The sequence below is a fragment of the Chiroxiphia lanceolata genome, chromosome 6, assembly GCF_009829145.1.
Source record: "Chiroxiphia lanceolata isolate bChiLan1 chromosome 6, bChiLan1.pri, whole genome shotgun sequence".
Taxonomy (NCBI): domain Eukaryota; kingdom Metazoa; phylum Chordata; class Aves; order Passeriformes; family Pipridae; genus Chiroxiphia; species Chiroxiphia lanceolata.
In genome coordinates, this window is record NC_045642.1 from 35,720,515 (window position 1) to 35,743,188 (window position 22,674).

Consider the following 22,674-nt stretch of genomic DNA (forward strand, 5'->3'; position numbering starts at 1 on the left):
ATAAATTATGCACAAGATCTCCATAATTGATTCATTCTCTCCGCCAGTGCTACCATTGCATCATATTCCTTTGGATTATAGGTTTCCTTTCCATTTTGGAATGCCATCTGCTATGAAAATTAAGACTTCTTAAAACTATACTATCAAAAAATTAAAATAATCCTATTTAATAATGAATTTGAAGGCATAGAAAACCTTTCCTTTCTCCCCAAAAAGGCTTTTAAACTACGACCATTATGTTCCCATTCATTACCTTTCTTATCATTGCAGTATTTTCTCCTACACCATTGACATTTGTTTTTGTTTACATCTGAAGTCTGAACACATCCTTTGGATATAATAAATGAAATAGGCATTCTTTGTTGACATGAAAAAAAAAGTGATCATCTATTGAATCCAGACAGATACTAAAAGATGCAATGAATTTTTTAAGAAAATTGTGGAGCAGCACAAAACTAAAAATTACAGTAAAAATCAAATATTTCTGTTAAGCATCAAATAACAAATATCAAGACTGAAATTTCTTCCTAAATGAAAATCGTAGATACCTCATCCTCTCCCAGAAAGCAGTTATAATTTTCCGATTCATACAACTATGACTGCTGGAGTATCTCTATATAAAACACTGTAATGTTCCTCTAATGCATTAATATGCTGCCTCTACCACTGTGGTAACACCTTTTGTTACACCAGTGCTAATCAAGAATTCTGATTAATTACTACTCATTTTCAGAACCAGAGCCTCTGTTTAGAAAAGAAACCACCACACTATGTGCTATAAGAGCATAAGAAGAGATAATCTGCTTCTTCTAAAGATTACTAACAATACCCAAAAAACAAACATTAGTAGCTAAGAAAAAGTAAAAGCATTAAAGGATTTTGCATGTAGATACCACTGAGAATTACCTGCACACAGAAAGAACAAGATCCAAAAAAACCCAGGAGCTGACACGGATGAAAGACTAGAAATATCAGTAATAGCAGTAAATTTGAGATGAAGTAGTGGTGCTGGCATTAAAATAAGTGGCCTATTTCTTCAATGCATACACACATAAAAAAAAAAAAAAAAAAAAAAAAGAAGGTACAGCCACAGCTATTATGAACCATGAGTCAGAGTTCACTCAGTTTGAATATAAGCAGCAACTTCGCAAATATCTAGGAACTCATTTGAACTGAAAAGAAATAACAGAGCAAGAAATTCAAGGCATCAAGGCATCTAATCAAGCATTTGTCTACACTGATTGGACAGGATACACAGGTTTTATTAAAACTGACAAGTTTTTAAATTTCCCTGTATTCTCTTTCATTTTACATTTAGAATTTTCCTTCCAACATTTTGTGGTGACACTTCCCTCACAGACATTCACAGACATGCATCTTGGGTAGACACCTGATTCTTTAATTTTTAAAGTGTTAGAAACAACAAAATTTAGATTTATGAATTAACAAAAATATTTCAATATGCCCTATTTTTGGCTTAGCCAATGCTCTTTGTGCTTCAGATGAACTATACAGACAAAGGGAAAGGTCCGGAATAGAGTTATGAAAGTGATTATCCATCTTTATTTGGCACCTCTTAGACTGCTTTTAGAGTACTGGGTTGAGGTTTGGGTCCTCCATGTCAAGTAAGATGTTGATAAACTAAGGGAAGTTCATTGGTGTGTTGCCAAGACAGTTAAGGTCATGGAGTACCTGCCCTTACAAGGGGAAGTTGAGGCAACATGGCTTCTTTCATCAAGCCTGGAGAACAAGCAGCTTAAGAAAGACCCAAAAGCAGCTCCTTAATAGCTATAAATTCATCAAGAAGACTGACTTATACTCTTTCCAGTGATGTATGGTGGGAGGACAACAGATCACAGACATCACTGAAATGAGTGCTTCAAATTAGACTTAAGGTAAAACCGTTTCATCATGAGGACTGTCTTACACTGGAACAGGTTGCAGAGAAGCTGTACAGTGGCACAAAACCAGTAATCTGGCCTGCCTGCACACCTGACCCTGGCTGAAGAAGTAATTTAGACTAGAGTTCTTCTGATACCCCTCCCAAACCAAATTACTCTATAATTCTGGTCCACTGTTTTTTTTAACTGCTTTAACTGTTTTTAATTTTGTTCTTGCATGCATCTAGTTTTTGTTGTGCCATCATTCCCACTTTTTCTAAAGGTAATTCAATGTACTGCAGCAGTCTTTCTTGCCATATTCTGACACAACCTCTCCCTCATCTCCAGTGCAAAGATTTTCCTCATAGATCATACCAGATTCTCATAAATCATAAGAGATCACACAAATGTGATCTGTTAAAGTGAAACTGATTATTACTAGGAACTCAGGCTATCAATCTTCTTTTTTTAGACGTGCAAATATAATGTTGAAGATTATGCAGGACTAATGTTTAATGTTTTGACATCTCCTGGTTTTTAGAAGAGTGCTGCGAAGAAGGACATGTGTATCATTTAATTAGGTAACAAAGACAAAACTCAGTGTAAACAAGTGCAAGGTAATGCATGGAATCTAAGCTACTTTAAAAGTAACTACAGATTATAAATAAACTGTAGCTTTTCTGTTAATAAACCTGGTTGTCAGCATCAGTGAAGTATTTCCTCAATGTGAAAATACAGTATAAAGAAACAGTGGCATGGTAGGTGTATGTTAGAAAAAGTAGAATATTCTAGACTGTATACTATTGCCCAAATACAAAGTTTTATTTTGGTAAATTCATCATATATACACAATATTACAAAATGTAAACAAACAATACTTAAGAGTCTAGATGCATAGTTTCAACAAGCTACAGCTACAGTAACATAATAAAAAGCTATAAAAAACATCTGAACTACAAGACAAACAAGTTTTCTAATTAGCATATATTAATAAATAAATCGTACAGCATTAAAAAAAGAAGAAAATTTTTTTAAAAGTCAGGATAAATTTAGTTGCAAACAGTAAAAATAACAATCATTGTCTTGCTGGATTCACAAAAAGTATTTTTAAACGTCATTGTATTACCTACAATGGATACTATAAAAAGAATATTTACCCTTATGCACAAAAGAAAGCTTTAATTTTACAGGCTTTATGATATAATCTAGAAGCATTTCTGTACTTTCCTTCAGTAATGAGATTTAAAAAGTTAAACTTTTTAATGTAAGTTTTCTTTGATATTATACAGAACTATGTTTACCATATTGCCCCTCAAGTAGCTTTTGTAGAATAATTACCAGGAAAGATGAGATGATAAAAAGAAATGCAACACTTATAGGAGTGATTCTAGTATAGAATTAAGGATTATTATGTAGAAACTGAAGAAATTTTGTTAGATTTGAAGATAATATGCATTGTAGCAATAGGGTAAGAATCATGTAAGATATACAAAAACACAAACCATTTCTGACTACAGACTTTCATACTATGTAGTAGTAGCACACTGGTCACAGATTAGAAGACAAAGTTGCACCACAATGCAGATATATGAAGAATACATCATACATTTCTGGATACATATCCTAAATTATTTTCTAAAAATTGAATATTCAATGATGTAGTAGTAGATTACTGCCACCTTTCTAAACAGTTTTCAAAAATGTCCTTTCCAAAAGGTTATTAGGAAACAGAAACTACTACAGAATAAGAATAAATGCCATTACATGGAAAAATTAATGAAGAGGGAAGAGTAAACAATCCATTTGCACAATGGAGAGAGATCACACATAGTGTTACATAGGCATATGCAGTCAGAGATCTGACAATGGGAGCAGACATCAGGGCTGAAGATTCTGTCATTGGGATGATGATTCTTAGGCAATAAGAATATAAGCCATAATAAAGAACCACGGAATGGTCTCAGAATGAAGTGACTATGTAAAAGAATAGCAAATGACATTCCATGTACACAAATGTGATGTACAAAGAAGACAAAACAATTCTAACTTCACACATCAAATAATGGACTCAAAAATGTCCTTTATTTCACCCACTGAAGTGTGGAATTTGGGATTATAATATCCATAAAAATGTTGACTCAGTGTTAACAGTCAAAGAGAAAATAAAATGTTAGGAATTTCTAAGAAAGGAATATAAACCAGAAAAGAGTGTGACACAGCATATGACAACATAAAAGATTTGCATGTTTCAACTGTTTTCAACTGTATTCAACTGTAGTCCCTTTAACTCTGAATGAAGCATTAGAAATGGAAAAGATTCAGAAGAGACAGTTAAAGCCATAGGCTGGCTTCTAATACAAGAATTAATGTAAGCTTACACTCCTCAAAATCATGAAATTGCTTGAGCTAAATGTCAGATATCTGCAAAATTATGAAGGCACAGGAAACGGACTGATTCAATCTCTCTTCTAATACAAGAACAAAAAGTTTCATGAATTAAGATCCAAAAATAAATTAAAGGATGCGATGGCTCTTTTGCAGTACTAAATAGAGTTTCTGTTACCTTTGTATACATTTCACTCTGTCACAAATGGGCTTGTAATGTGTGTATTTCTGAGGATGAAAATCTTCAAAAAGTCGTACTAATGCAGAAGACCTTAATCAGAGATTTCAGCAGAACACAATCTGCATACGTATATACCTTTATTGACACATATGCAATACAGACATTCAAGTTCAACATGTGGTACTGTCTTTCCTGAACATGAAGGTTTTTCCTCATCTATGGTTAGGAAAGCAGCAATCATTAATTGAGTAAGCTATTATTGAAATACAATTTGTATTTTACACATTGTCAGACTTTGTGTTAAAAAAATTACTCAATATATGAAGTGTAATTTAAGGGATAATTATTCTGAACGTCAGATTTCATTAATCAGTATAAGGTCATTGCAAAATTGATCAGGACAGACGTTATGTCTTCTAAGTCATTACACAAGAAGATAGAATTGAGGAATCAAGATATAACTCTGTAACAGATGACAGAGAATGTAAAGTATGCATACAGAGAACCCAAGTGTTATTCCACTCACACAGTACAGACACATTCTTCTCAGTTGACTACCAAGAATTTTTGAAGCTACTGTGAACATGAAGAAAGTTCTACCTATGGCACTGTATTGTAAAATATACATACATTTAATACTTCAAGAAAACAAAAAAGGCTACAATTTTTAATGAAACAATGAAAATTTTTTACAAGTCCATGCCATGTTAGCAGATAGGCTAATATAACCACACTTCCACAAAATATGAGTACACAAAACGTAATATTCTATAACTGCTTGAAGTTAACTAAAAGAAAATGTGTAAAAAGACTTTTAAATGTATTAAATATTCAGTTTAATGACTACAAAGTAAGTACATGAATGTAAAAGCAATGTTCTGTAAAGCAGTTACAGTAAAAATATGTTCATATGAACTCCATAAATGACAGTTATTTATACATACTTAGAATTAATTTTTCAGTAATGTTTATATCAAGTACACTGTCTTTGAAAGAAAATCTCAATGTCATAAAAAAAAGCCTGGACAAAATTAAGTTATATTAATGCACTGCTAATAACATTTAAAATACTCTATTCTATTTACAGCTACTAATTTACCAAAGTACCAAAAAAAAAAAAAAAACCCACTAAAAAATCCCCACAATTTTTACATCAATTACAGAATACTCTAAAACAACATTTCCATTTTAAAGTTGAGAAGATTTGATAAAATTTTTCATGGAAATACTCATTCCTAATCAAATTCCTAGTTATAACAAATCTTTGAGATAATTTACAATAGTTTGTAGAAAATCAGTAGTTTCTATATTTTCAATATCTAATAGCTTATGAACCTTTTATTATCATCTTTACTAAATACATCCATCCAGCATTACATAATGATAAAAACAGTCTGGTTTATATTAGCAATTGTTGTAGGCTTATCATCAGGTAGCTTAAGTTTAAATCATTTGCTGAAAATGATAAACCTCATGTTGTCAACTCCTTCAAAAGCATTTTCCTGTAGTTAACCTTCTTACCTATGAATTAATTTTCTCCTTCTCACACACACCTCTCTAAGTTTGTTTGGGTCATATTGGTTCATTCTTTGTGGTCCTGCTGCATTGATTAACTTAACTACAATAAAGAATCTATAAACTCCATAATCTTAACAAACATGTTCACTCCTGTTAAAATTCCTACAAAAACAAGCATTATCCTTAGGATATGACTTTTATAAAATAAATACAATATAATTTTTTAACCACTTTATTTTTTGTGATGTAGCTTTGGATGTGATGATTAAGTAAAACTAAAAATTATTATTATTATTTCTGTTATTTTACAAATGCTTACTGTAAAAATCTCAGTTCACTAATATTTGTGAAACATATCTTCTAAATCTGTTTATGTTACCAATTTTGTAGCGATCCAAAACAGAAATGAAATTAAATTCAAAAACAGTAATCAATAAAAATACATTAATTAGAAGTAATTCAATAATGTTTTATTAATGAAATAATAATAAAATACTAGGAGATTTTATCAATACAAATTTTTTAAAATTTTTACAGAGAGAGCATTTCACAACTACGGAGTTGTTCTTGACCAACTGGCATCTTCATTTTTCATTTCAAGTTTTAATATCTGCTTAAATTATATTCACAGCAAGACTTCACACTGGAGTAAATTTTGTGTCCACAAAGCAGGTATGATTTCTGTGTTCTGGATCTTTAACAAGTGATTTAATAAAAAAATTTTTGCTATCTTTTATTTCTGTTGATCCTGAAGCAATAGCAAGCTAAGAAACCATTCTAGCCTGGTCATCCTGAAAAGACTTGCTCAATAAACATCAATAAATTAAGCCTTATTGAAAGCTGCAGAAATATTGTTCAGAGTAGAATTAGTTAAAAAAAAAAGTACCCTTTATAATTAATTAATCCATAATTTGTATATAAGCCTTAGTTTAGCTAGGAGTTTTTTTTCTTTCTTTCTTTTTAACAATTGAGTCTTTAAAGTCATACTTGGTTTTCAAGAATGAAAAGTAGAAAACCAAATTCAAAAAACAGAGCCTCTACGGAAATCTGATAAAGTCATTTCACAATGCCATCTGTCAGCATAGTGCTCCCTAGTACTTCAAATATTTTGAAGTGGGATGAATAAAGGTATTAGAGAGGAAGAAGAGCTCTTTCAGTTAAACTAAAATGATTACCAATTAAACACATATGACTAGCATCTTACATTGCACCAGATAGACTGTTAGAAAAGTTAGTAGGTTAAGATCTACTAAGGTACTATCTAAAAGTCAAATATTCCTTCTAAGACATTTCTATGTGTACCGTCCTCTAATTTTGTAACAAAAATGCTAACTAGTATCAACTAGCAACGAATTCACAGAGCAGACAGATATATTTTATTTAACTCCTGTTAAAAACATCTCTCCCCTAAAGTCCAGGCCTTTCTTCTAAAAGTTCATCTTTTCAACATACAGAGCTTTCAAGTTTTAACTGGCATTGAATGCAAAAAATATTTTTAAATAAACTTAAAAGTATTTTAAAATAAACTTCAACTAAAGTTACTTGATCTCACATTCAGAATAGATAGCCCTATTCTTTCAATGCAATCTACTATAATGTGGTACACATAGGACAGTTTATTTTTAAATGCAGCCTACAATTTAGTCCAATACATATACATATTCATTAAGTCTGATCAATCTAATCAAAGATGTCCTTGAAAGTATTCTCAAGGAAGACATTAAATCAGCATAAAACAAGTATTATGTCACATAAGCAGAAGGAAAAAGAGGTTACTGTATATTGAAACACTTCAACACTATGAAAACTCCAAGCTGCTACATTTCTAAAAATATAGTAAAGAATATATAATAATAAAAAATAAGAATACCTTGACTTTGCAAACTAAATTTTGATATATAAAATTATAAAACAAAACCTATAAAAAAGCCGTATATATACATATAGTATGTATATGTGTATACCTGATACTCAGATGTAGATAGTGCAGTGTCTCTGCACTAAATCTGAAATATTATTAACATGACTTATACACTAAACAAACCTAAAACCAAAACATTTGAATGTGAGAATTTTCATCTATTATAGAGAAGAAGAGTAAGTATCTGATGCTATGTGCTGAACAGCTATTTTCACAATTTAATTACATGGCAGTTAATGTTACAAATGTGAAATGCGCTAAATTCAAAATCCACAAAGCATAGCATTCAAAAGAGTAGCATACTTCTTGTACGTAATCAGCAACACCTTAGAAAAGTGATGCAAAATAACATGTGATTTCTGTGCACTTAAACATTCTATTACACAACCACACTATAACAATATTTAATGTACATACATCAAGTAATCCTTTTTACTAAATCTTATACACAATTAGAGTAACAGGAAAAGAATTCTGCAAACGGCAAAAAACCAGTATCTTTTTGCATTAAAATTTTCATCCTTCAGTTTTACTGATGAATTTAAGAAGTTTATTCTAGCTTAATGTTGATTTTATAAATAGCTGCTGATATTCATATCAAGATTCTTTCCTCTTCCCTCACAACTGAACATCATGGCAGCAGATACTAATGGAAACATGTTGACCTATACTCTAGAAGAAAAAGAGATGGAACAAAATGTTTAAAGCAATAGGAGAAAAGTATCAGTGTTTAAAGCAAAAGCGAATACATACACATAACGACAGAAACTACATATTTCAATTTCCATTTGTTCTTAATTTTGTACAGATTACTCTTTGAAATCAGGAAAGGGAAAGTGTCATTAACCCATAATCCATAAGGTACAGCATCTGTCCGCCTATAGTCTTTGGCATTTATAACTTCACGATCAAGGCAGATTCTAAGAACAGGATTGGAAAGGGATACAAAAGCTCAAATGTTTTTAAGAAGAGCTTTCTTCATGCAAGGGATCGCACAAAATTTGGGGCAATTATAGTCATTAACAAAGGCTGTGAGTTCAATATAGTAAAATTCCTTCTAGGAAAAGGAGTTCAAGTATAGAAAACTGATGAGCAGGGACAATATTTTACATTAGACAAGATATAGAATTAGAAAGCAATTAAATTCAAGTGGTATGATCAGAGAAAGTTCTTAGTCAAATCACTTTGAAAGTGGCTTTTTGAAGAAATGAAAGTTAAGGACCTAGATAAGACTTTGGTAACCTGCAAAGAAGAACAAGCATTTGAAGGTTTTTACAAACAAAGAGAAAAATTTAGATGCATGCAATCTGGAATGTCATAGATTGGCTGTGCAAATTGACGTACAAATTATAGTCTTGAAAAGAAAGGGTAGGTTGTCCACAGTAACCAAAAATGAACAAGAAGGAAGTGTCTGTGAAGAGAACTGAGATCAGATTTCAAATTACTTAAGTTTTAAGTAGAGAATCTATAAGATGAGCACAGTCAAGACAAGATGTCCTAGGAATCACAGACAGGAAAACTAGATATGTGCATCATTGCAAGTAACAAAAAAATACACTCCTGACCAAATCTGTTTGTAAGACTAAGTATCTCAATAAAGAATATTAGGAAGCAAATCTCTGGCACACAGACTAAAGTGAGACGATGGCAGGCAACCTACCAAATAATGAGATATATGAAGACAAAGTCACAAATGGATGAGTTTCTTGTAGTTGATCATGGCTACAGAGCTATACTCAGTAACTGAAATGAGTGTGAAAAAATTGCATACATATGTGGTTCAGGAAGAACAGAGGAAGGGAACAAAATAGTAGTCATACATTTTTAACAAGAGGAAACCACTAACTAATAGAACAAAAACTGGAATGAATGAGCTTCAAATAAAAGGAAGATACAACTAACTCAATATTGATATACACCATATACCCAGCTGGGTATATGGGATTGCTTTGCAGAAAATGCATTAAAAATGCAGAAAAACTACAGGCTTATGCTTGCCAAACACAAAATAACATATAGAAAAAGGCCTCTTCTGGGGATTGCAGGTAGGAGAAAAAAATGCTTTTATATCTTCCATCTGACATTACATTTATGATTTGGCAGAGAGAGTTCGATACAAGGTTTTAAAGCTGGCCACAGTTTTTCATGCTCATCTTAATTAATGAATCATCTACAAATGCTAACGACCTAAAACACCCCAAAAGCAGAAGTATAAAACAGTTCCCTAATTAGAAGATAATCTTTTTCTTACGTATATATGCTTCTAAATCTATGATGAAAACCTAATCTTAATAATTTTTTACATTTCTGGTAGTTTTACAGAATAAAATTACTATTACTATTATACCTGAAAATACAAATTTTTTTAGCGTCACTCCTGACCTTAAGTGAATACCTACAAAAATGAAAAAAAAAAAAAAATCTTTTGGGCTTTTTGACATTATAAAACAGGAAAATAGAAAAGTACTTTCCTTTGAGCTACAGACAATCATAAATTAGATAAAGATGGCAAGCTAAAGTAAAAGAAAAACTAACAGAAATTTTAAAAATTTGTTATATAATTGAAGTAACTATTTAATTGCCTTTTTTTCATTTTTTCATTTTTCACTGTTTGTTCCCCTACTAAAGTGCTGCTTATATCATTGTCAGAAATAGTAGTGGACGCAGCTGAGACTTATTGTTTGTTGAATCTCATGTAAGCCAATGAAATGTAATTTTAAAAAATAGCATGCCTTATTAAATAGGAAAAATAATTTTATTAACAAACCCATAAGCCTTCATATAATGCAATATGGCAAAATATATAGTACTAAACTGTCACGCTATCAGATGTGCACTACTAACACTGATGAGAGCCTATTTAATCTGCTAAATGTACTTTAATGTGGTTACTGATATGAACAAAAGTGGCATAAAAAATGAAGAAATTAGACTGTCAACTGTGAAAAACAGAATAGGATGATGTAATATTAGAAGTAATTTCTCACAAGAATCCTGTGCTGAATTAGAGCAACTTTCCAGCGATATGCCATTTCCTTCCTGTGCCACTCCATACTCCCTGAAAATATATAAAACGGAATGGGTTTTACAGTACATGGAGTCATGTTAATGTCAGTTACTCTCTAGGCTTTATGATTCCTTAAGGATATACCACAAAAAAAAAATCTTATTCCACAAACGAATTTTGTTTTTGTACTGCAGACAAACCTGATGCTGGTAAGATACGGTCAATGAGTGCACTGGAACAACTGTCTGCAGCTCACCCTGCACTAAAATAACTTTCAGAAACATTGCACTTTTAAGAATCACACTAAAACCAGAAAGCTTTTTATTTTTTTTAAGACTCAGTGAGACTCAAAATTGAGCTACATTTTCTGGGGCAGAAAAGTCAATGCTCCAAATCTTAATTTTAGAGCAACCAAACTTACAAGTGCATGTAATAAAATTATGGCCTAATTTAAAACAATTGGATATCATTGATTTTAGAAACCTATTTTTCAATTCAAACCCTAGGAAAACACTAGAACTGTGTTCCACAGACAATGTTTCAGGAAGCAACCTGCAAGCAACTCCAAAATAAGGAGTAGGTTCTCCTTACTAATATCTAAAAAGCAAAAAATCGTAAATGTATCCACAGAACACCTAGGAATAGTTGGAAGAAAATGAACTTTGAAATATAGATCTAAGGTCCAAATTCAACATTTTAGTATTTTTTTGTACTAATTTGGACTACAGAGACTTTAAGCATCAGTACCTTTACAGGATGGGAATTACAGCTGCCTGCCGCACTCTCCTTCCCAGCAGTATCAGCCAAAGCTCACATTTCCAGTCTGTGATATCTGGTAAAAAATTGAATGGAATGCCATGTCACTGCTCTGCAGATTTCTGAAACTAGATGTTTCTGCTTTTTTTGCCTGCATAATGTCTATAAGATCTCATATGCTGTCTCTTCTCTAACAAGCATAGCTGATTTGAACTGGTTCTCTCAAATCTGAAAGAGCTAAGGTTTTTAGGAATCTGTGAACTTATAAGCTCTGCAGTTCATTTTGAGAACTACTGAATACCAGAAAAACTCTAATGCTGTGTAAAGAAAAAACATGCCACTTTTGTTTTTAAGCAGTATACCTACAATATTATTGCTACAGAAAAATGGACTTTTTTCATGTCCTATGCATTCTTGAACTAGATGAACACCACCAAAGGCATTTGATTTGTTCATTTTATTAATTGTTCATCCACTGAAAAAGTGATGTAGAAGATTTATATCAAAGTAAATGAAGAGAAATTAAAACAAGTTTAGACAGAGCTGCCATGGAGGGACTTAAAGGTAAAATTACATTCCACAATGGAAGATGATCCTTTAATAGCAGAAGGTCCTATCAACTATCCCTGACAAAACTGGGAAATAGAAATTACAACAACTTTTGGATTTGTAGTTGAAAACTTGAACCTTATGCAACAATTAAACACTAGACTTACTCTAAAGAATACTTATCCTACAAAGCTCATAGGGTTTTAAATACGTGCTTTGGAACCTTTGATTTGGTTCAAGGACTTTTGATTTCAGTTTATTTTTGTAATACATAAGCACAAAAATACAGTGGTTGTTAAACATAATTTTAATATAACTTTTCAGGAAAGCAAAATACAGATATTTTGTTGTTTCAAGGTTAAATTTTTTGGTCAATGAAGAAAAATACTATATACTACTTGTTACTATATAGACAAACAAATTTTTAAGGGGAATAACACAAGAGCTGTAGAAAGCTAACAAAAAGAATTTTCTTCTCAGTACTAGTTACGTTACAACTAGACTTGCGAAGGTACAGACTGTATTTTAGACTATAAACAAATCCAAATAGTCCTCATTAAAGCAATCTGAGAATTAAAAAGCAGAAAATAATCTTTTTCAAAAGTGAGTCACAAACTTTTTTACAACATATATATGTTCTGATTCTGTAAATCTTCTTTTCAAATGTGTAATCAGTAACTTCATTAGATGCTTCTTCAACCTTCAAAACATTGCACGAGATGGAAACTGTCCAAGTGTCAAATAACAAAAAAGGTAAAAAAATATAAAAGCAAAAAGCTACTGCTGTAACTGCAATACAAATTGACCTAGTCATGAGACAAGAAAAATATTCAGAAAAATCATAATTTGTGTATCAAGAAAACAGATAAAATGGTATAGCTGTATCTATTTTTTTAGCAAAGCATGTAGGTAAATTGAAAGCATGTATATTCTTGTATTTAAAGGAACAAGTCAAGTCCTAAGCTGGGAATTTCTTCACTTCCAGCAGCAGTTTTTGGACAGTTCTGGTGTTGAGAATACAGACAGAAGCCTTCTCAAAAGTAGAAAACCTGAGTGTTTTTGTTTTAGGTATAATGACACATTCATAATAATCTAGGTTGGGTGTAAGCATATAAATTATATAAGTACTTAGGGTACAAAGTGATAGTTCAGTATTCCTACCAGTGCCTTCTCTATATTCAGCAAACAAATGAAAATAATTACCATGATCGTGAATTCCATATATTTCATCACATTTTACATCAGGTTTCTGTACATTGAAAATATATAGTACTCAAGCTTAATGCAGAAATGCTCATATCTACACTTCCTCCCCAGAAAATTTAAAATATATTCCTAATATTTAAAATTCAGATTTATCTTTAATTTAAAATGACTTGATGGAGTTGATTGAGATGGATGTCTATGGCACACTGACTGTCCAGTGTCCAATACTTTACTAAATGCATGAAATTTATGTACTATATCAAAAATGGTTAGTCATTATAAAAATAATACAATTACTTTTAAGAAAATATAAAAACATTTAAATGTGTTTCAGATCCCATTTAATACAGTAGTTTTGGAGAAATTTGATGACAAAAGATAACAGTAAGTGTCTGGGATTGCAACATTTTTCTCATATATTTTCTTCAATCCTAAAATGGCTATAAATTTGAGGCAAAAGTATCAAGAAATGCAAATCTTTCAGTGCACACAAAATATGCATTATAACAAATAAGCACTATTATACTACAGCTACTCCATTTGGTAGAGAGGAATTAAACCATTTGGGTACTCATTTATTCCAAATACAATTAATATGATCTAAAAGATAACAGGAAAAATATTTCTGTAGAGAAGTCACATCTGTTACTCCAACAAACAAGCTAGAATACCGTAACAACGATCAACTTATATATTCTATTTTCCCTGAAATTTCTCTTTTCTACACATAGCTGCATAGAGAATTTCCTTCTAATTATCGTTGGGTTACATACCCATTTCATCATTTTATAAGAGAATGATGGCCTTATTTTTCTTAGAAGAATACACAGAAAAAAGATACATACATATAATCAGAATGATTATGTTCTCTGACAATTTTGGTATATTCCCATATTTCCCACTGTTATACAAAGGAGGGGATGTGCTTTTTTTGATTACCTACTCTGTATTTTATCACACACTTTCACAATATGAAATAATACTTTGTAATATATCACAGTACACATCAAATCTGCAAATATTTAAAATAGGTGATTTGCTTTGATTTAACTTTTATATACTAAACATGGTTTTGCAGGAGTGAACATATCTTTATCTTTTAAATTGCCATCAGATATTTGGAAATATATGACTGCTCATCTCTTCGTCAATATTTATACAAAATTGAGAGAAAAAAAACGAAGAATGGAAGAAATATGCAGTCTAGATGACCTTTTTATTATTGCACTACTAAAATTTTCATTTTAAGAAAGACCCTGCTGTTGTTTGTACTCCAGTATATGGTATTTCAGTACAGTGGAGGGCAAAGTGTTTTTAAACATTAAAAAAGACTTTAAACAAAGCACAACAGAAATCCTAAATTTTAGGCCACCCTCACAGTAGCACACTTAAAGAAGTTCTACCTCTATGAAGGGTCAATATCTACACTGAGGGTTTCAATTTAGTGTCAGTTGCTTTGTTTTGTTTAATTTTAAAATTCCTACTAAGAATTTGTTTCACTTGGAAAAATTAACATAAGACGGGGGACACGAACCTACATTGTTCATTCCTTAAGAACATACATTGGTCATGAAGAACAGAAAGAAGAATCAGATCAAGAGCTTGAAGAAAGTAACAGGATGCTGTGTGTAACTGCGGAACTGTGCTAAATGAGTTTTCTCAAAATCACGAAATATACATCGGTATTCCTGAAGTTGTAGTTCAGATTAATTCCTCAACCTCAGTATTGCATTAATGACTTCATGTCCAAAGCCCAAGAGTAAGATTGATGAACTGAAATTCAGTAAATAACAGAATGCAAATATTCAGTCATGCAGTAGTGGCAGTTTAAGTGCATTCACCTAATTTTTTAAAAGGAAGTGCAGTTCAACACGAAAGATAAAAATATATTTCAAACATTTTTTTAATCATGCTGATTTTCTTCCTATGTTTGCTGTATACTTCAGTGATAACGAAGAACTGTAGTGCACTATTTCCTGTTTCTCAACTAATAAAACATAAACAGAAGAAAACAATTTATAGAAAACAAGGTACACATATATTACAAATTATTTAGTCTGGTGGCTTTTACACATGTGAATAGAAAAAAGGGAGAAAAACTACTGTGGAGTTATTTGCAGCACAGAAGTTCTTCAAAACTAAAATACAACTGATTAGAAAATGCTTCACTTTCTGAATAGTCACCCAAAATTCTATAGATGAAAGTGTTGAAAATATTCAAAAGCTTGCAAAAGAACTCCTACTTTTATATATATATAAATGAACATATTTGTACAATTTCACATGCTTTTGGAAAGGCAGTTCAGTAAACATTTGAAACTAAATTGTCTAAGACAATTAAGTTTAATTACAAAATTAAATTATCTGAACTGCACAATTAACTAAAACTAAATTAAACAATTTAGTTATCATCTCTAGTTAAAAGAGATTACTGTGCTACTTTTACAGTAGAAGGCAGTCTTCAACATCTACTCAGTGTTTTGAAAGCAAAAAGTTACATGACAAAGAACTACCCTATTCTTCCAGAATCGAAGAGACACATAATCAACATGTTTATTTGCAATCCAACTTAGAAACCAAAACCTATGACTCGACAATACTTTATTTAAAAGACAGTTTTATTTTGCCATGCTATATAACAAGACGTCCTAATTAAGACATGGCATGTTGCAGAACTAGATTTATAATAGTGTTGCAAAAATATCTTTTTAAAGATATATTTGCAGCAATTTTCCCTGTACCATTACACTGCATGGTAGTCTTCTGTATAGAACTGGAAATACTAGTGATTATATATTTTTAAGTTTTTTTATCACTACACTGTATATTGAAGCTCTGGAGGAAAGCAAACACTAACACTCTTATTTGCCTTCACAATAATGCATTCTAAATACTGGCAAATGAGACATTCAGCTGAAACCAAAACAAAAGTTGTTCTTTTCTTCTACTGCAACATGTCAGTCATACAACAGTTGCTTTTCACAGTAAAAAGGGCTTGCATTTCAGTCTAAAAGCTATTCCAATAACAAAATCAGGAACTAACGTGCATCCATAAAGTAGATATCATATGCTTACAGAAGACTGAACTTTGCAATATTTATTACCTCTGTTCACTGTTAGACCACAAAGCTTTCATCTCCTGCTTTGGGACAGAACAAGACCAAGACCACACTCAATAACATATTTCAGAGAGAGAAAGTCATGTGAGCATGCACAGTGCCGAATAAAGTCAGAGGATAACTCAAAATCTAACTGAAATAGTTACAACTGTAAAGTAAATAGAGCCCAGCCCCAAATCCAAATTGAGATACAGATTGTCAGAGTGATAACATTAAGAACTTTAAAAACCTCATAATGAGATCCCTGTCTAGGTCAGGGCTTGGTGACACAGCCCTCCTCTGCTGTGCCAATAAGAGGCAAAATGCCTCTCAGTAAAATAGTGACAGCTTGGCAAAGTATATACCAAGCATCCCTACTAAATTCACAACTAAGATTAAATGAAAAAAGATCTATAAAAAGGTAAAAAAATCAGAGCTAGAACTCCACTAAACTTAGCATATAACCACACAAGACTACAGGGTTTAGAAAATGAACAAGCTTTAACAAACACATGGCCATACAAAACACTGCTGTTTAACATAAGGATTCAGAAACCATTTGTTTGTTGATTTTGTCGTTTTAGTTGGTATTTTTTTTGTTGTGGTTTCATTTGGTTTCTAGTGATAGCTAGTGGCTACTTATATACTACTAAACAGATGAGAAGCTGTCTACAATTCACATTCAATAACTTCCCTTTGGTGGATGTTGGGAAGAGTCTGTTATTTAGTTAGTTTTAATTGGAAGGTGCTGTTAAGGTGAGGCGATGAGGGGAAGAAAATTTAACTTTCTTGTCTGAAGTTTCAAAAACATATCCAACTCAGATACCTGAAAATTATGTAGTTTCAATTGTGGCAACTGACATTCAGTTTTCCTTAATGATAGAGAAGTTAAATGAATTTTGAGGAATTAATTTTAACAAAAGCTGAATATATGGACTTTATCAAAAGTTGATAAGTGTTTAGATAACTTCAAGTATCTCAAGCTGAACAGTAGTATAAATGAAAATTTCAACACAGAAGATAATGATAATATGGTTGGAAGATGATAGAGACATGATGAGCTAAAATACATTTCTATTACGCTTCAAAAGTTTCATTCATAAGAAAACATAGTAACACAGGAAAGCATGCAAAATACATCTATTACTCATGCTTGTAAATTTCTAAATGGGTAAAGAGCCAAAATTTTAGTTCATCTAAAAAGATTTTATAAAATTCTACTTTGATTTGTTATTGCAATATTTTTGTTTTGATGTATTGGTAGCTCATACTGTTTTATCTGGGAAAAGTAATAGAAAAATTTATTATTAAAAACACACCATTTTTTCATCAAAAAGTAAGATAGCTCAATAAACCTTACCCTATTCAAATTGACCACTGGATTTTTTCCAACATCTTAAAATAACTAAAATTCATATATAAAAAAAATTTCCAAAACACTTTAAAGTGTACCCACTGCACAAAGAAAAGTCAAAGATGGTAAATTACTGCAATCCACATGAAGATACTAGAACTAAAAGAATATGAACACTGCTAATCTAAAATAAACATCATGCTGCTGTTTCATCAAAATTTTAAGTGTGGCAGTTTCAGCTTTTAACGGATGTATCTTACTTAACATAAGATACCTTTGGCTTTGCAGATTTTATTTTTTTTTAAACTTTACTGCATATGCATCAGAGTAACACTGAAGGCTTGGAGAGTTCTTGCTCTTCTATTATTTCTATTAGCCACAAAAACCAAGAAGAAATCAAGAAGTCAACTTCTATCCCTTAAAAACAAGTTCAATATGCTATTACATTGGATCATCAGTCTATTATTAGTAGATCAAAGCTGATCTTCTTGGAGTTCAAGCTGAAGTAACTCATACTTCAAATGCTCTGAAGGCTTAATTAATATATATTATTAAATGTTATCTAAAATTCTTGAAACTGAAAAGTACTCGTATCTTCTTAGTTGGTTTATCTGGAATTTAAATAACTTTCCAATTATCACAGTTTGGTATCCATGTACAACATCCAGCAGCTTATTATTAATTTGGACAGGCAAGGGAAAGCTCAAGTACCAACTAATCATTTGGTTATTTGAGACTGAATGCTCACAGAACCTAGAAGATGTCATTCCTGTCTACATTCAAGGGCATTGACAATGTAGGACGGGAAAATTTAGAATACCTTTAACCATTAACAATACTTAATCTTCAAGAAAAGCCTGGAGTTCTTTATGTCTCAAGGCTACAAAGTGTGAGTAATTGTAAAGAATGAATCATAGATGGGCTGCTAAGTGTATCAGCCAGTGATTATATGTGAGATAATTATTGTCTTTTTACAAAGGCTATTAAAGGAAACTAGAATTGATAATTAAATACTGTATTACAATCCTCTGAAGGACAACCTTGTCAATATTAGTTAATTCAGGAAATAAAAACATACCATTTTGAATGAGCCTTTTGATTTGTAAGCAGCAATAGCTTCTGATTTTGAAAGCAATATTTTTTAAAACCTTAGAAAAATATACCTGTAAAACAGATTGGTTTTTCAACACTGAACTAATTTTTGAGGTAAGAACAAAACTAAATTTTAATCGCACAGGATTTTGAAGGTACAGATATTGTATTAGTTGAGAAACTTCTGATGTATAAAAGTCCCAGAGGTTCTTCAAGACACCTTTATTCAAGTGCAATATCATCAAAACTGGTCTTTTGTTTAACGTGAATTGTTTTATGCAGCTTGAAATCATGCCTGAAATCTTCCCTTGTTGAGGTATGTAATAAGTAACATATTTTTAAGTAACAGTTAGAAACATGAATGCATATCGCAGATGAGCTTTTATCAAGCCTACTAATAGTTCAATAGGAAAACAATATTCCTATGAAATCACACTGGAAATATTTCTTATTTAGATTGTTCTGAAGACACTCAGAAGTTAAGTGTACTGTGAAAATTTGGCTAAATATTGTTATTACCAGGCCATCCAGTGTTACCACAGATCCAATGTTTCACACTGTGAAATATAAACACAGTAGCTCTTTCAAAACCATAAAATAGAATAATTCCATTCTCTCAGGATAATGAGTTTAATTGGAGAAAAGGCATCCTCTGCTACACAGAAGGAATTGCCAGTTTTAAAAAATCACATGTAAACTTGTGGTGCAAGTGACACATCCATAGAGACCGTAGCTGGAAGGACAAGAGCATTTACACTTGAGAAGAGTTAAAAGCAAATATAAAATAAAAAGACTCTTGTTTGACCTCTAAGGTCCCACCACACAGTAATCCATAGCATTTCACACACTTATAACCATCATACTTCTTACCCCAACTTACTAAATCTAGGTACCAATAGATTCTTTACTATGAAAAGTAGAAGCCTATCATTTCACCAACGCAAGTAACTATAAGCATGTGTACCCTTTATATCATATGAAGACTTTATACCATATAAAGAGTCAAATTCAAGGTCAATGGCCTAGCATTCAAGGCTTTTGAAATGGTTTCAAGCTACTAACCTATCTAGCAATATTTTTTTCTCCACAAGTGTCAAACAGCTGACCAAGTATGGCAGAGAAAATAGAGCCTTCTGAAAAAAACCCACACTGAATTCACTCTTCCTAACTATGCATCACAGACTCAAAACCAAAATAAAACAGACTTGAATTGTATAGTCATATTTGGATGAAAAGAAGTACAGGAAAGCTTAGTTTTGCTGGTTTGGGTTTCTTTTCCACCCAGGAGCTAAGCAAAAGGCCCGCAATAACTCAACAGAGAAGAGCTGTTAAGTCTTGTCACCAGTTCTGATAGCAACAAACAAATATCAAATGGCAAAAGTCACAATATTTTACTCTTTAGAAACCTAAGATAGTTCACTTTATAACAATGATCCTACACTACTTCAGTAACTCCTGAAGCAGAAGGTATTTACACTATTTGATAAATAGCCTCAAGTGGTAATTTCAGTCTTGCTTTTACATAGGATTAAATGATTACAGCAAGATCCAAAACAACAGTAACAACTCCTGTGTAAAGAGTAAAAGTACTGTAGTTTGTACATGAGAATTCAGAGGGAATGGATCAAGTGCAAGTCTCATGTTTTATCCAGGATATAGCTAGACAAAATTTTAAAATTAAGTGACAGAAATCCTATCTGTTCCTGCTTTGTTTATTTGACTACCACTTCCATGTTATATCTCTGTGATTAAGACAAGGTTGCTCCAACTCATATCTTCATTTGTCCAGATATCAGAGCCAGACATTGAAGTAATTTAGCTCAAAATATGTGATGATCTAAACCAAATATTTTCCCTAGAAAGTCAAAGGTGGAAAGGTAAGACAGAATGATATACCCAGATAAAAATGCTAACGTTCAACTTATCAAGTAACTTTCCAAAAAATGAGAACTAATGTGTTTATTATTTATACCTTTAATATGAAAATACATTTGTATCATGGCTTTACTGCACTAGCTAATCACAGTGCTTGCAAACAAAGACCATTAGCATATTCCTATCAAGTCAAAATAAATTCTCAGTAATTTTCACTGGCCAAGGTAAAGCGAAGTATAACTTCAACATACCAAAGATTTAATTGATGAAAGCACAATGAGTCAATCAAAGAAGGCAGGCCTTCTTCTGACCTCTGTCACCACTCCGGAATATAAAATTAGCATAAACTATTAAGTATTTCCAGTGAAACATGAAACATGAGAAAATTTCTCATAATATAATTTAATTTTAATCTCAGGTACAATTAATGAAAATTGGATTCATTACTCAGAGATTATATATCGAATATTTTGGTGTTGTTTTTCTCAACTACAGAAATGCAAAAATTATGCTGCACTGGGCTCACAAGATAAACTTTTGACTTTGCTGAATTTATTTATCTCTGTAGAATTTTTCATCATTGATGCATTGATTTTCTCTCTTGTTGCTTATCAATTGACCATGATTTTTAACAACCATCATAAAAAGAATATAGATATCAGTAATTGTCAAACTATCAACAATTACAGGCATTATACTATGGAACCAACAGAAGACACATACCATAGCAATCATACAACGATGATTTTAAAGTGAAAGTGGGGACTCCTAGCAAAAACTGAGCCATACAGTATCATAAAAATATTGAATCAAAGTACTGACACATCCAAATAAAGCTGGCCAGTACTGTGGGGGAAAATATAAAGAGCTTTTTCAAATACCTTGACAGCAAAAGACAGCGCAGAAGTAACATCAGCCCGTTACAGGATGAGGATGGTCCCCTCAAAAACAGGGACAGAGACAAGGCAGAAGTGTTTAATGCTTTTGTTGGCTCTGTCTTCAACACCCATAATAGACTAATGGGGTCCCAGTGCCCTGAGCTGGAGGTCCATGGCTGTGAGAATGATAGACTCCCCAGCAGCCCCTGAACTTGTGCAGGATTTGCTGCTCCAGCTGGATTCCTATGAGACTAGGGATTCATCTGAGAATACTCAATGAGCTATCTGATGTCATCATGAGGCCACTTTCAATGACTTTTGAACAGTCTTGTGAATCTGGAGAGGTCCCAGTTGACTGGAAGCAGGTAAATGTTGTCCCAGTTTTCAAAAAGGGCAAGAAAGACGACCCTGGAAACCACAGCCCTGTCAGTCTCAGTTCAGTGACTGGTAAAATTATGAAGATTATTCTGGGAGATACTGAGAAACACCTGAAGGACAATGCTGTTATCGGTCACAGTCAGCATAGCATCATGAGAGGAAAGTCCTGCTTGTTAAATCTAGTTTCCTTTCATGACAAGGGAATCCACCAAGTCTGTCAAGGAAGGCCAGTTGATGTAATCTTTTTGGATTTCAATAAAGCTTTTGATAGTCTCTCATAACATCCTTCTGGACAAAATGTCCAACTAGATAAACACATCATGAGTGAGTAACTGGCTCACAAGTCAAGGACAGAGGATAATAGTGAATGGGAATCAGACTGGAAACCTGTCACTCACTAGTGGGGTTACACGGGGCTCTGTTTTAGGGTCAGTGCTCTTCAAAATCTTCGTAAACAGCTTCAATGCAAGTCTCAAAGGTATATAAGTTAATTTGCTGATGATACTAAACTGGGAGGACCTGTTGTCTCCCTCAAAGACAAGAGAGGCCCTGCAGAGAGACTTAGACAAATTAGAGAGCTGGACAATCACCAACCA

The 22,674-nt window shown here is 32.3% G+C and overlaps 1 protein-coding gene across 4 annotated transcripts in view; it reads right to left on the reverse strand.

The window, feature by feature from the left end:
• Positions 1 to 22,674, reverse strand: part of NOVA1 (NOVA alternative splicing regulator 1) — a 143,124-nt gene that overhangs the window by 76,109 nt on the left and 44,341 nt on the right. The window contains exon 2 of one of the 4 annotated variants that reach the window (XM_032692031.1): positions 11,640 to 11,724. The exons of the other annotated variants lie outside the window; for them this stretch is intronic. The gene's annotated coding sequence lies outside the window, so the exon portion shown is untranslated. The remainder of the gene's footprint in view (positions 1 to 11,639; positions 11,725 to 22,674) is intronic. 4 annotated transcript variants of the gene reach the window in all.